Raw genomic sequence first — 11825 nt, forward strand, 5'->3', positions numbered from 1 at the left:
GACTACGATTCAAATTAAAAACCTGTTACTTTTATTTGAAACTTTGTCCCAAGATTATTTATTGATAATTGAAAAAAATTCTTAATTCTTAGTGAAATGCAAACTACAGCATCCCAGTAAAGTGAAATAAATAACGCATCAAGTTGTTTGATTAAAATTTGTTGACCAAAAGTGAGAATTTGAAAGTTGATTTCTTTTAAACTTGAAATAATAAAATTGTGGTTACAATTTGTGTATACTTGTTTTTATTACATTTATATGCTTTGCTTAATAATAATAATAATAAATTGAGTAAATTATTATTTTATTAGATAAAATGATTCAAGATGAAATGTTAGTAGATTTAAAATTTAAGAGTGTGCAAGAATTTGTTAAATAATCGATAAAGTGGTTGGTACTACAATTCCATTCGATTTTTGGGGAAAAAAATATTATGAAATTTTTGAAAACTCTTAAAACAATTTCTGTGTTTAATTGTACCTGTGGTGTCCAATCCTATCTGTTACTTATTTTCAAGAATTTATTTACACACTACTTAAAGCTATGATGTTACAAGTTCTCTAAAGTAAAGTTGGTAATGGCGGCCCCTCATTTCTACATCTCCCTACTAACACTCGTTCAGTCCAACCCTTCAATACAACACGTCTCCCCCTCATTCAAAGCGTAATCTTGTACACACACACACACACAATTGCAAACAAACACAAAACATAAATAAGAACCAGCATTACCAATGGAAACACAATTTCTATACAAATTTATTTCACCTTTATTCTTTTTAACAGTAAAAGGAGACAATATTTACTGCATAATCAGCTCATTTAAAAAGCTAATTTCAGAGCTGGTTGAACGAGGAAGAAGAAATCTTTCTATTCCAAAAAGTTAAATAAAATGTTGACTTTTATTTTCAAAATTATTGTTTTAGCAATTTATTTGAGAATAATAATTGCTCATAATTAATTGATGTTACGTGTTAACCAATTTGCTATTTCAAATGAATTTTACTTTATCTTATTTACATTCATTTAACTTTATAAAATTTCAAATATTGATAAATTTAGTTTGTCTATTTACAATAAACACCAAAACAAAAAGATAAAAGGAAAGGATGGAATAGAAAATTAAAATGGATCAATTCATATAAACATAGGTTGAGAGATCTGTTTAATGAAACAAATGATCGCAAACACGTGAAAGCGATCAGTAAATCTGCAACTTCGCAGTAAAATAAAGAATAATTTCTCTGAATTGTACAGTTCTACCGTCTATTTATTAATGGTAAGTATTAAATATGTTGTTAAGATTTCAAATTTAAAGTAAATTGCTTAAACATTAGGATGTAGTATTTATAGCTACTCTAAAAATAACCAAAGCTAACTAATTTACCATTGAACCATTGAATACCATTGAATAGTACAAACGCAATGGGGCGCTTCTACGCCTAGTGTGGACATTCGCACGCCATATTGCCACAAGGATGTCTCTTTCTGTTTATAGCATAACCTGCAATGGTTACCATTGACCAGAGCTGGTGTGTTCTGAGAAGAGGAGCCCAATTAAGCAGGCCCACCATAACTCTTAGAACCACATAATCTTGATAGAAGAAAGGTAAATTTTAGTGAAGGTTCTGGAAATGAACTACTTCGTTTATCTCTAAATACGCAGCAGAGGCCTGGCACCCTTGAAGGCTTATTAAAGCTACCTTCCTCAGTGAGAGACTGCATTCAACATCCCATGGCAGTCTAGAAGTGACAAGGATAGCTCTATATGAATAGGTCACTCTTAATTTTAACTATGATATAGCGTTTCTTTATGTCCAAGGCTGAGCCTACCCAAAATATTTTTGAAAAAATAAAAAAATGAATAATAAATAGTCTTTTATAACTATCTGTATTTCAACCCACAATTGCAGCTTTGATAAAAATATACATCTTTAATTAGAAGCTCTACAATTAAACAAAGCCTTAACATCCAAAAATCATTCCCAAGTTCCAGCACATGCGCAATTGTCCACTCCACAGATTATTTTCATAATTGCTAGTCAGTCTTGAGGGCTGAAGGCTACTGGCTGCCTCTAGGAATTTACAGAAAGAAGAAGAGCACTTTATGTAACTCTCATTTTGAAAAATGAAAAATTTAAACGCTCTCATACGATGCTGTGGACAGCAAACGAGCTGTCCAATCCGAAAATTCGTCCCTTAAACAATTCCGGACCAGCTTTTACTGTTTCCTCAGTGTGTGTAGTTGTTTGTTTACAGTTGTAGTAATCAATGTTGGTTCTTACTTATTTATATTATTTTCATCTGACACAGATTTTGGCTTTATTAAAACAAATTTAAATAGATACTTTAATAGAATCTCCGTCTTTCTTCAATCAGTTAAATAATAATACTAATATATAAATTTTTTATATGTTATTCCAGTTTCGTATATATTTATTTAATTTAATATTTTTGCTAAATTAATACTTTACGGAGAATTTCTTTGCAGTGACACCATCTGATGACCCATTTTTTTTTTTATTATGGTTACATGTAAACTCCTAATGTTCTGAGAAGTACATTAGGAAACTACTTATATAAAATTGAAATTTCACCTCAGCTACAGCTTACCCAGTATAATAATCACGCTTCATTACTTCTGTAGCAATCAAAGAAAGTGTAAATAGGCATTTTTTTTTTTTCAATTTATTTAAAACTAGAAAAATATAAAACTATGATTTCAACATGTGCAAGGACCATAGAAAAAATATTCTAGAATACAAGACGCCAGGATTCGAAAGTGGTTTTTCAGAGTGGACTTGCCAATAACAATGCCTGAATAACAGAATAATGGATATTAATAGGGTTCAGGATTGCTGTTGGGCTTTACACACGAAAATTCATAACCTTTCTTTAACAAAACCTCTTACTTCCAAAAATTTTTATCAAATGGTTCGTACAATTAGTATCAATTTTCTGAAAACTTTTTATTATTATTTAAAGATAATAAATAACTCTGGAACTTTCCAAAAGATTATTAAACGAAAAATGTAAATATTGCATTAAGGTTTATCAAATATTTTTGTATTGAAAATTTGCTTATTTATCTTTTGTGTTTAATAAAGGCAATCATTATAATATTAAAACCAAATTTTAATTGATTAGTAATGAATAATTTATTTATTGATAGATTCAGATTTAACCTTCGAAAATATCAATCCGTTAAATTGATATTTAAATTTATCAGCAAAACTTTTGTATTGCCATATTTTTCTAAACTTAATGCGTAACAGAATTTAATTTTGAGAAGAGTTTAGTTTCAAATTTAAGATTTCTTTAATTAGCATGGAATAAAATAATTTAGGCCACATCATCTTTTTTGAACTAAATGAACTATCATCAATAATGGCCAGCCATTAATAGTTCTATAATTACTTTAAGCTTGTGACTTATTGTATTGTGGGGCGTGTCTAAGATAGAAGATGCGTTAATCTGTGGGATAACTTGGTAAGCCTAGGAAAAGAACTGGCCATCTTCCAGTTTTTCCAGGAAGGGGCCTGTTAGAAAAACATTTCAACTGCGGAGCTTATCAATTACCAATAAAATGTGATTCGATTTCCCATTATACCACTAAACTAAACTTAAAAAGAATTGGAACAAGGGAATGGATTAGTTCAGTGTTTAGAGTATAGGATTCCCACGTGAATCCATCTGCAGGCCCTTAGATTTCTCTTTTCATAGGAGCTTCTTACCCAAGCCTAAAACGTGAGAACGCTATCTGGTGGCTGGAAGTGCATTGTGAAAAAGCTACGCGTTTCTATGACCGATGATAGATGATGCGCCATAAATTAAAAGAATAAAATAAAATGGGAAAAATGGATCTATAAATTATTTATAGATTTATTGTGTTAAGCCTTCGTGATAAATTTCAAAGCTTTCTTTGATCTAAATTTTCTAATTGGAGAAAATTGCCTGTTCGTTTTTTAGTCATATCCAACGTTAATGTCGTTAAAAAAAACATAGTAACAATATTATTGTGTTCATTTTTGCGTTTTATTAAGCAAGTTGGGGAATTCAATTAAGTTATTTTTTTTCTTTTAATAAACTGTAACTTTAAAAGAGTATTTTTTAATTTATATTTTAAATCAATATACTATCGTTTTCATTGATATAAAAGTTTGAAATTGAAATTTTTTTTTGTAATTGTGACATTCTTTATGAGATAGAAAATATGACCCGGATTGGAAAGAACGGGTCAATGAGGTGGCCGTGACCCCGTACATTGAAGTACATAGGTATTCGTATACTACACTGCCTGTTTGAGTAGGCGTAGAGAGGGAGAGCTTTTTGTGGTGCGTGGTGTTTGGTGAGAAAGAGAGAACTGAAGGTGGATGGCGAGCACTTAAGCAAAAGGAAGGAGAAAGGACGATTGTAGAACGTAGAAACCTAGTGAAAGGATGATGTTGATGAAGAAGAGAAAAGAGCTTTTATTGATTAAAGGGCTGGGTCGTGATGACGTCATGGAAGTAATAGGACGGCGGTTGGTTTGCCAGTGTTGGAAGCTAGCTCCAATAGGTCCCGCCTTGTCCAAACCGCCAAAAACCTACCCTCCTCGAATCAATAACTGGTTCAACGATATTCTGCCCCCGTACTACAATCTTCTTCTAAATAAGCTTTTCCTTCTACTCCTTCTATTTCTTTTTCTTCCCTTATACTACACAAGTTTTCACATTTCCGTGTATCTTGGCGTGTTTATCTGTTATCCCCACTTGACCTTAACTGCTTCTTTCCCCTAATCCAAAAAAAAGAAGAACAATAAAAACGTTTTATCTTGACATATTATGAAAGACAATATAAAGTAATAACACAAGAATGTGCTGATTCGAAGAAAGAAAGCAATCAAAACAAAAATAACTTGCTAAAGTATCATTCGGAAATAAGAACACAATTCTATGTCGTTTGTAAATTTATTTATTTACTAAGAAGTGCGAAACATCTAGATTATTATTACTTTTATTTAAAAACTGGTTAAATCCATTTCTTTTATTTAAAAACTGCTTAAAACCATTACTTTTATTTAAAAACTGCTTAAAACCATTACTTTTATTTAAAAACTGGTTAAATCTGTTACTTTTATTTAAAAACTGCTTAAAACCATTACTTTTATTTAAAAACTGGTTAAATCTGTTACTTTTATTTAAAAACTGCTTAAAACCATTACTTTTATTTAAAAACTGGTTAAATCTGTTACTTTTATTTAAAAACTGCTTAAAACCATTACTTTTATTTAAAAACTGGTTAAATCTGTTACTTTTATTTAAAAACTGCTTAAAACCATTACTTTTATTTAAAAACTGGTTAAATCTGTTACTTTTATTTAAAAACTGCTTAAAACCATTACTTTTATTTAAAAACTGGTTAAATCTGTTACTTTTATTTAAAAACTGCTTAAAACCATTACTTTTATTTAAAAACTGGTTAAATCTGTTACTTTTATTTAAAAACTGCTTAAAACCATTACTTTTATTTAAAAACTGGTTAAATCTGTTACTTTTATTTAAAAACTGCTTAAAACCATTACTTTTATTTAAAAACTGGTTAAATCTGTTACTTTTATTTAAAAACTGCTTAAAACCATTACTTTTATTTAAAAACTGGTTAAATCTGTTACTTTTATTTAAAAACTGCTTAAAACCATTACTTTTATTTAAAAACTGGTTAAATCTGTTACTTTTATTTAAAAACTGGCCAAATTACTTTTGTTTAAGGGGTTATAGGCAGTCAGAAATTTGAAAAAATCGATTTTTTTTTATTTTTTTATATTAAAGTATAGTATCTCAGGAATGTTGTCCTAAAATTTCAAGTCGATCCGAGCAAAATTGTAAGAGTGAAAATGGACGAGAATCGAATTACCATCGTTGAGCACAGAGCGCAACTTGCTACGCGGGAGGCAAGAATCCTACGCAGACAGCAGAAATCGGAAAACTTGGACATTTTAGAAGACATGGAGGACTTATTTTATGGGCCTGGAATCGATAACACTGTGTAAGTTGAAAAAAAAAAATTATCCAGGTTTTATTCGCAAACCTTTAACCGCTGAAAACTTTAAACGCGTTTTTCTCCAAAACTACGTTTTCAAAGTCGGTGGACACGATATCTCAAAATCTACTGCACCGATCTCTTTGAAATTTTACGTAGTATTTCTTTTACACATATTAAAATCGTACTTGGACGAAGGATTTTTTTTTTTTTTTTTCAATGAATAGAACTTGTTTTACAAACATAAAATGGTCAATTTTTATTAGTGAAAATCGTGACTCAAACTTTAAAGTTGTCCCAAAAATTAAAAATTCAATTTTTTTCTAAATCCTTCGTTCAAGTACGAGATAAAGTCATCTACTAACGAAATCTTTTCGACATTTTGATTTCAGATGATCCAGTCTCAAGATATCATGTCCACGAGAAGGTTGCATTTTTTTGACGTGTTGCATTAAAATATACGCCATTAGTAAAATTATTATTATATTTGTAACAAAAAAATTACAATAAGTTCTTTAAACATGGACTGATATGACGCAAAAGTTCCCGAATAAAAAAGTAAACACGTTTTTCCCCCCAAAAAATTGCAAAAATGACTTTTTTGGCGCCTCTGACTGCCTATAACCCCTTAAAAAGGTAAATCTGTTATTATTATTATTATTATTATTTTAAATTGTTAGTACAGTCCAAGGTAGCGTACTTGGTCCACAGTTGGTATAGGACAAACGGTTGACATGAAATCCCCATACTAGACTGAAAAGACTGAAATTAAACAACGCAACAAACTTCTCGCCAGACTACTTGACAAACGTTCGAAACTTAACCTACATAACAAAAGACTCTTATATCTATTGTTACTGCGACCTATTTGGTCATCCAGCATCGAAGTCGAATGGGGATCGACTAAACCGTTTCAACTCACTACGCCTTCAGGCATTACAGTCCAAAAATACTTCGAAAACTTCTTAACGCTCCGTTCTATGTATCTAAACCTCACTATCCATAATGACCTCAAAATCCCTTTCATTACAGATCTTGCTAAAACTCGTTTTCTCAAATTTCATCCCTCTCTACAGCAGCTCATCCTAACCCTCTCATAGAACACCTATCTTCCTCCACATTACCAGAATAATCCTCTAAGGAGATTGAAGAGAAGATGGCCTCGTGATCTACTCTTATCGTGAGTGCAAAGCACATTACAGGAGTGGCACCACTCATGATTTCCTTTTATTTATTATTTCTTTTTTTTCTTTTACCATATTTGCTTGTTGCAACAACTGTTGCAGTGGTAAATTACAATAAAAGATTTTTTTTAAAAAATTGTTAGTAAAATTTTTAAGTCACTATTTAAATTTTAAAGAACCAAACGATACGTGTTTTATTTGTATTATATTTGTGCTTGTTCTTGTAGTATTTATTGCATGTACTTGTACTTTTTGTATGCAACACGCTGCAATAAATTCTCCCACTTTAAGACTTCTATAGAAGGGGAACGCACCTAGGCCAATTTGTAAAAAAATACTTTTTGCTATTCAGGTGGACCTTAATTTTTGGATATATTTCTGAGATGACATCTCAAAATCAGAAAATCTATATGATTGCAATACCTTATGATCACTTTAATAAAATTTTGTGAATTTTTGTTTACTACTTGTAGATTATTTAAAATTTCATTTCTTAAATAATTCCAATTTTCTTCACAGGTTATTCGATTTTGTTTTAAATAGAAAATAGTACTGACGGCCTATCAAGTAACTAAAATGGTCTACAAACATTTATTTTTTCCTAAAATGTTTCTTTTTTCTGCAACCATGTAGGGAAGTTCTCATTACTCAATTAAAATCAGCTGTGTAATGCCCAACTTCCCACACTGGTGGGGAAAAATTCCCATTAGTTCCACTTTCCTCACTAGTGAGTGGAAAAACTTTATTGTGCTTCCTTGATATAAGAAGTTTTATTATTAACATAAATATTTTCTGTAAAACTTTAATAAGCTTATTTAACGTAACTAAATAATTAAAAAACGAATATTAAAAAATAAAATAAAAATTGAAAGGAATATAGAAATAAAAATAATACTTTAATAAATAATTAGATACATATTTTAATTATAACAGTTAAAAAGGTTATAGTGTTACCTTATAGAAATTTAAAATGTATTCTAGTGATTCCTGTTTAGAAAACACTCCTCCATCAATAAAAGAAAAAGCAGAAAATGTAATAAGTAATGTAAATACGTAAGTAATGTAAATAATTGTAATATAACAATAAATGTTTATAATAAATAAATTACTTTTTGTAGACTGTAAAAATGGAATTTTTAATTTTTTTAGTTAATAAATCTAATGGTTGCAGAAAAAATATAATATTTAACTCGAGTGTAAAGTATTTTCCTCACACTCAGCAATTTGCAAACACTACCTCGTGTGAGGAAAAGTACTACTTTCCACACTTGTTAAATAAATAACTATTATGTAGACACAAGAAGAACAAATGTTTATAAAAATATTGAACATCAGTTTGCAAGAAATTAAGTAAAGTTCTTGTATTTGTCTATTGTTATCTTCACATAATGAATGAACATAATATTTAGTTACACATATAAACTAGATTATCTCGTCTAAACAAACACAGATAATGTTTAATCGTTCCATATCGGTTTATAACCAAGTGAAATTTTATAACGCTATCTTCTTCACAATTTAGAATAGCAACACTTAAGTAAATAAATAAAAAAATATTGAAGTAAAAGACACTTCACTATTCTGAGAAACGAAAGAAAACAAATAGCAAGGTATTAGGTTAGGAATGTTCAATAGGTTTGGAACTGCCAGATTGGATTCCAAAAGATAAATCTTTGGGACTGATCTCCCCGTTTAAAACCAGCTATTCTATACTTGGAAATAAATAAATAAATCTATTATAAAGCTAAAAAATAAGTTATTAAAACCAGAATCAAAATTGTTAGTGCATTTTATTTGCCAGTATTATTAGTATATTTATCAAAAGTATAGTTTTTCGTCAAGCTGGAAGGTATTAGTGCAGTTTAATAACATTAGAAACTAACATTCTAAGTGAGAGAATAAACGTAACAGTTTAGTTTCCTTAAACAAATATTACACTCAATCTTATAAACAAGCAGTCCAAGTTACTAACAAATTAGGCCACAGTTTTAACAGTGGCGTTTGAAAATACGCAGTTAGAACTTTATAAGTATACCTTGCGTAAAACAGTAGAAATCAAGAGATAAATGTTAAAAGTAACTTTGAAAATGTGGATAAAAGCCAAGTATGGGGAAATAGCTATGCAGTAGAAGTGGTAGTAGTAGTAGAAAAATTGCGTTTCCCTACTTCTTTTACAAATTATCAAATATGCAATTCTTTTATTTTAACAATTTTAATGGATTTCTTTACTTCCTTTTACTCCTTGTAAGAGCAAATCATTGGAACAACAGTTGTGAAGTACACTGATAACGAAAAAAATGGTTTTTACGAAATGTTTTGTATTTGTATATGTATAAATGACTTCTTTCAATCCGTGGTTAGCATAAATTTTAAATCTTTAAATTTTTAGATAATCTTCAAAACTTATTTTTAAGTAAATATTTAATGCTAATTTGTATGCTTTATTTGTGTGAAGAAACCTATAACTGATAAGTCCCCCTTTTATTGCAACGGGGGAAACGAATCTAGTTGGTTAAAATTAGTATAATCCTTGCAACGAGGTGACAATTATAGCAAAAGAAAATGCATGCTAAATGATAATAAATGCTTCTAAGGAGGTACGCAGTTGAAGTTAAGTAAAATCTTTGAATTTTGGTTACATTGCTCTTGCAATAAAGTTCCACCTTGTTGAAGTAAAGAGTATTGTAAAGTTTTTCTACCTTTTACTAAAAAACTTTAACAACACAACTAGTGCCTGCCACTAGTTAATTTAATTTATGTGTGGGTTTGATAAATAATAAAACTCGCTAAACTTATAAGTAATAACCTGATTTATTAACACATTAACATTAATCACATTAACATTTACTAGCAACTAACGCTATTCATTACAGTTACCATTTACAACAGTCACAACAGTTTACTGTTACTCACTACGTAATGCCACAAAACTGTTCCACGACTGACCACTGGTCCGCACTGCACCGAATTGCACTAGTCTCAGCTGCACTAACAAAGCTCCACTCACTAACTGACTAACTGCCCAACTAGCTAACTCTGAAGCACTCCGTAACACTGACTCTCTCAAACTGTCACTTCCAAAGTGTCTCTCCTATCTGACTCTTAAAGACTAACTTTCCAAGACTGACTAACTCAAAGCCTGACTAGCTACCACTCTGTCTCCCTCACTTTTAACTGCCTGTCCCCCTCCAACTGAGACTGCCCCCTCCAACTCTCTGTCTCACTCCAACTCCGTCTGTCTCACTCCCACCTGCCGCTCACTGGCTGGAGAAAACACATACTGCCACCACCCCAACTGGGGGCGCTCCCTTAGCTTGCTTTTACACAGGGGTGGACCGTTACAGGCTACGGTCACTAAACTCCTACAACAATCTAGCCCATTCTTCTCCAGCTCAGGTAAAGTCTGACCTCTTGTTTACACAGTCTTTGGACCGTTATAGCCTTCGGTCACGAAACTCCCTGAACAATCTAGCCCATTCTTCTCCAGCTCAGGTCATTATATTGACCGGCCTTTTGTTTACATCGTGGTGGACCGTGGTAGACTTTGGCCAGCCACCTCCCAGAACAATCTAGGCCTTTCTTCCCTGCTCAGGTCAACTTCGTTACAATATGCAGTGAAATTTAGTTCCCTTGTTGATACCAACTTTCAGCAAAGAGATTATAAAAAAAAAAATACCTCAATTACACTATGGTTAAGTGAAAGATCTGCTTGCGAGAAACGTGAGGCACGAAAGTGGTTTAAAAAAAAGTAAAAAAGAGGCTAAAAAAAACAAAAAAAATATATAAACCCTGCTCCAGATTAAAAAATTGTGGACAATTAGGCATTAAATTAACGAGACTGATAAATTATTAAATTTTAAAAACCCTAACATATTACAAAATTTTTTGATTGCTTTATCCCTTTAAATTAATAAGACAACTTAAGAAGAAATTAACGTGCAATAAGAACTCTTCTGTGAAATTAATGGAATCGTCAAAAAAATTCCGTTACATTTCATGTACATAATTATTTTTTCTTGAATAACCTATTATTTCACTGAAAAACGTTGATTTTATTTTGATAACTTTTGCTAGTAACAATATCTTCAACCTAACACAATGAATTCTGCCGGAAATTGTTTAGATAGATAGATTTCTTTATTAATGCTTTCTATTGAGAATAAATACACCATTCAAAAGAAATAATATTTTCTACTTAAATATAAACCCACATACAAAATCAAACAAATTAAATAAAAGTAGTTATTGCACAAATAATATAAAATAAACAATTGTTAGTTTACTCTGGGTAAATGATAGAATAATTTATATTTCATATAACTACCTATAAATATGTATTTAATATTAATTATTTACTTAAATATTGCATGTATATGTCAAAATAAGCAAATAGTAACAAAAGAAAACAGATTAGCAAAACAAATAAAGTTATTTATAATTACAATAATAACATTTCATTAACTTTAGAGATCATGAACCTTCTACATTGTGGAGCTATTATTCTACATTGTGGAGCAGTTGATTCGAAATTGAAGAGGTTATTGATGTTTTTCTTTTGTTTCAATAGTAAGTCTAACCCTCACTTATGATAAGTAAGTATTGCAATTGGCTAATTAAGCAA

This window comes from Rhodnius prolixus, unplaced genomic scaffold (genome assembly GCF_049639745.1).
Source record: "Rhodnius prolixus isolate KJV_2025 unplaced genomic scaffold, Rpr scaffold_3, whole genome shotgun sequence".
Taxonomy (NCBI): Eukaryota; Metazoa; Arthropoda; class Insecta; order Hemiptera; family Reduviidae; genus Rhodnius; species Rhodnius prolixus.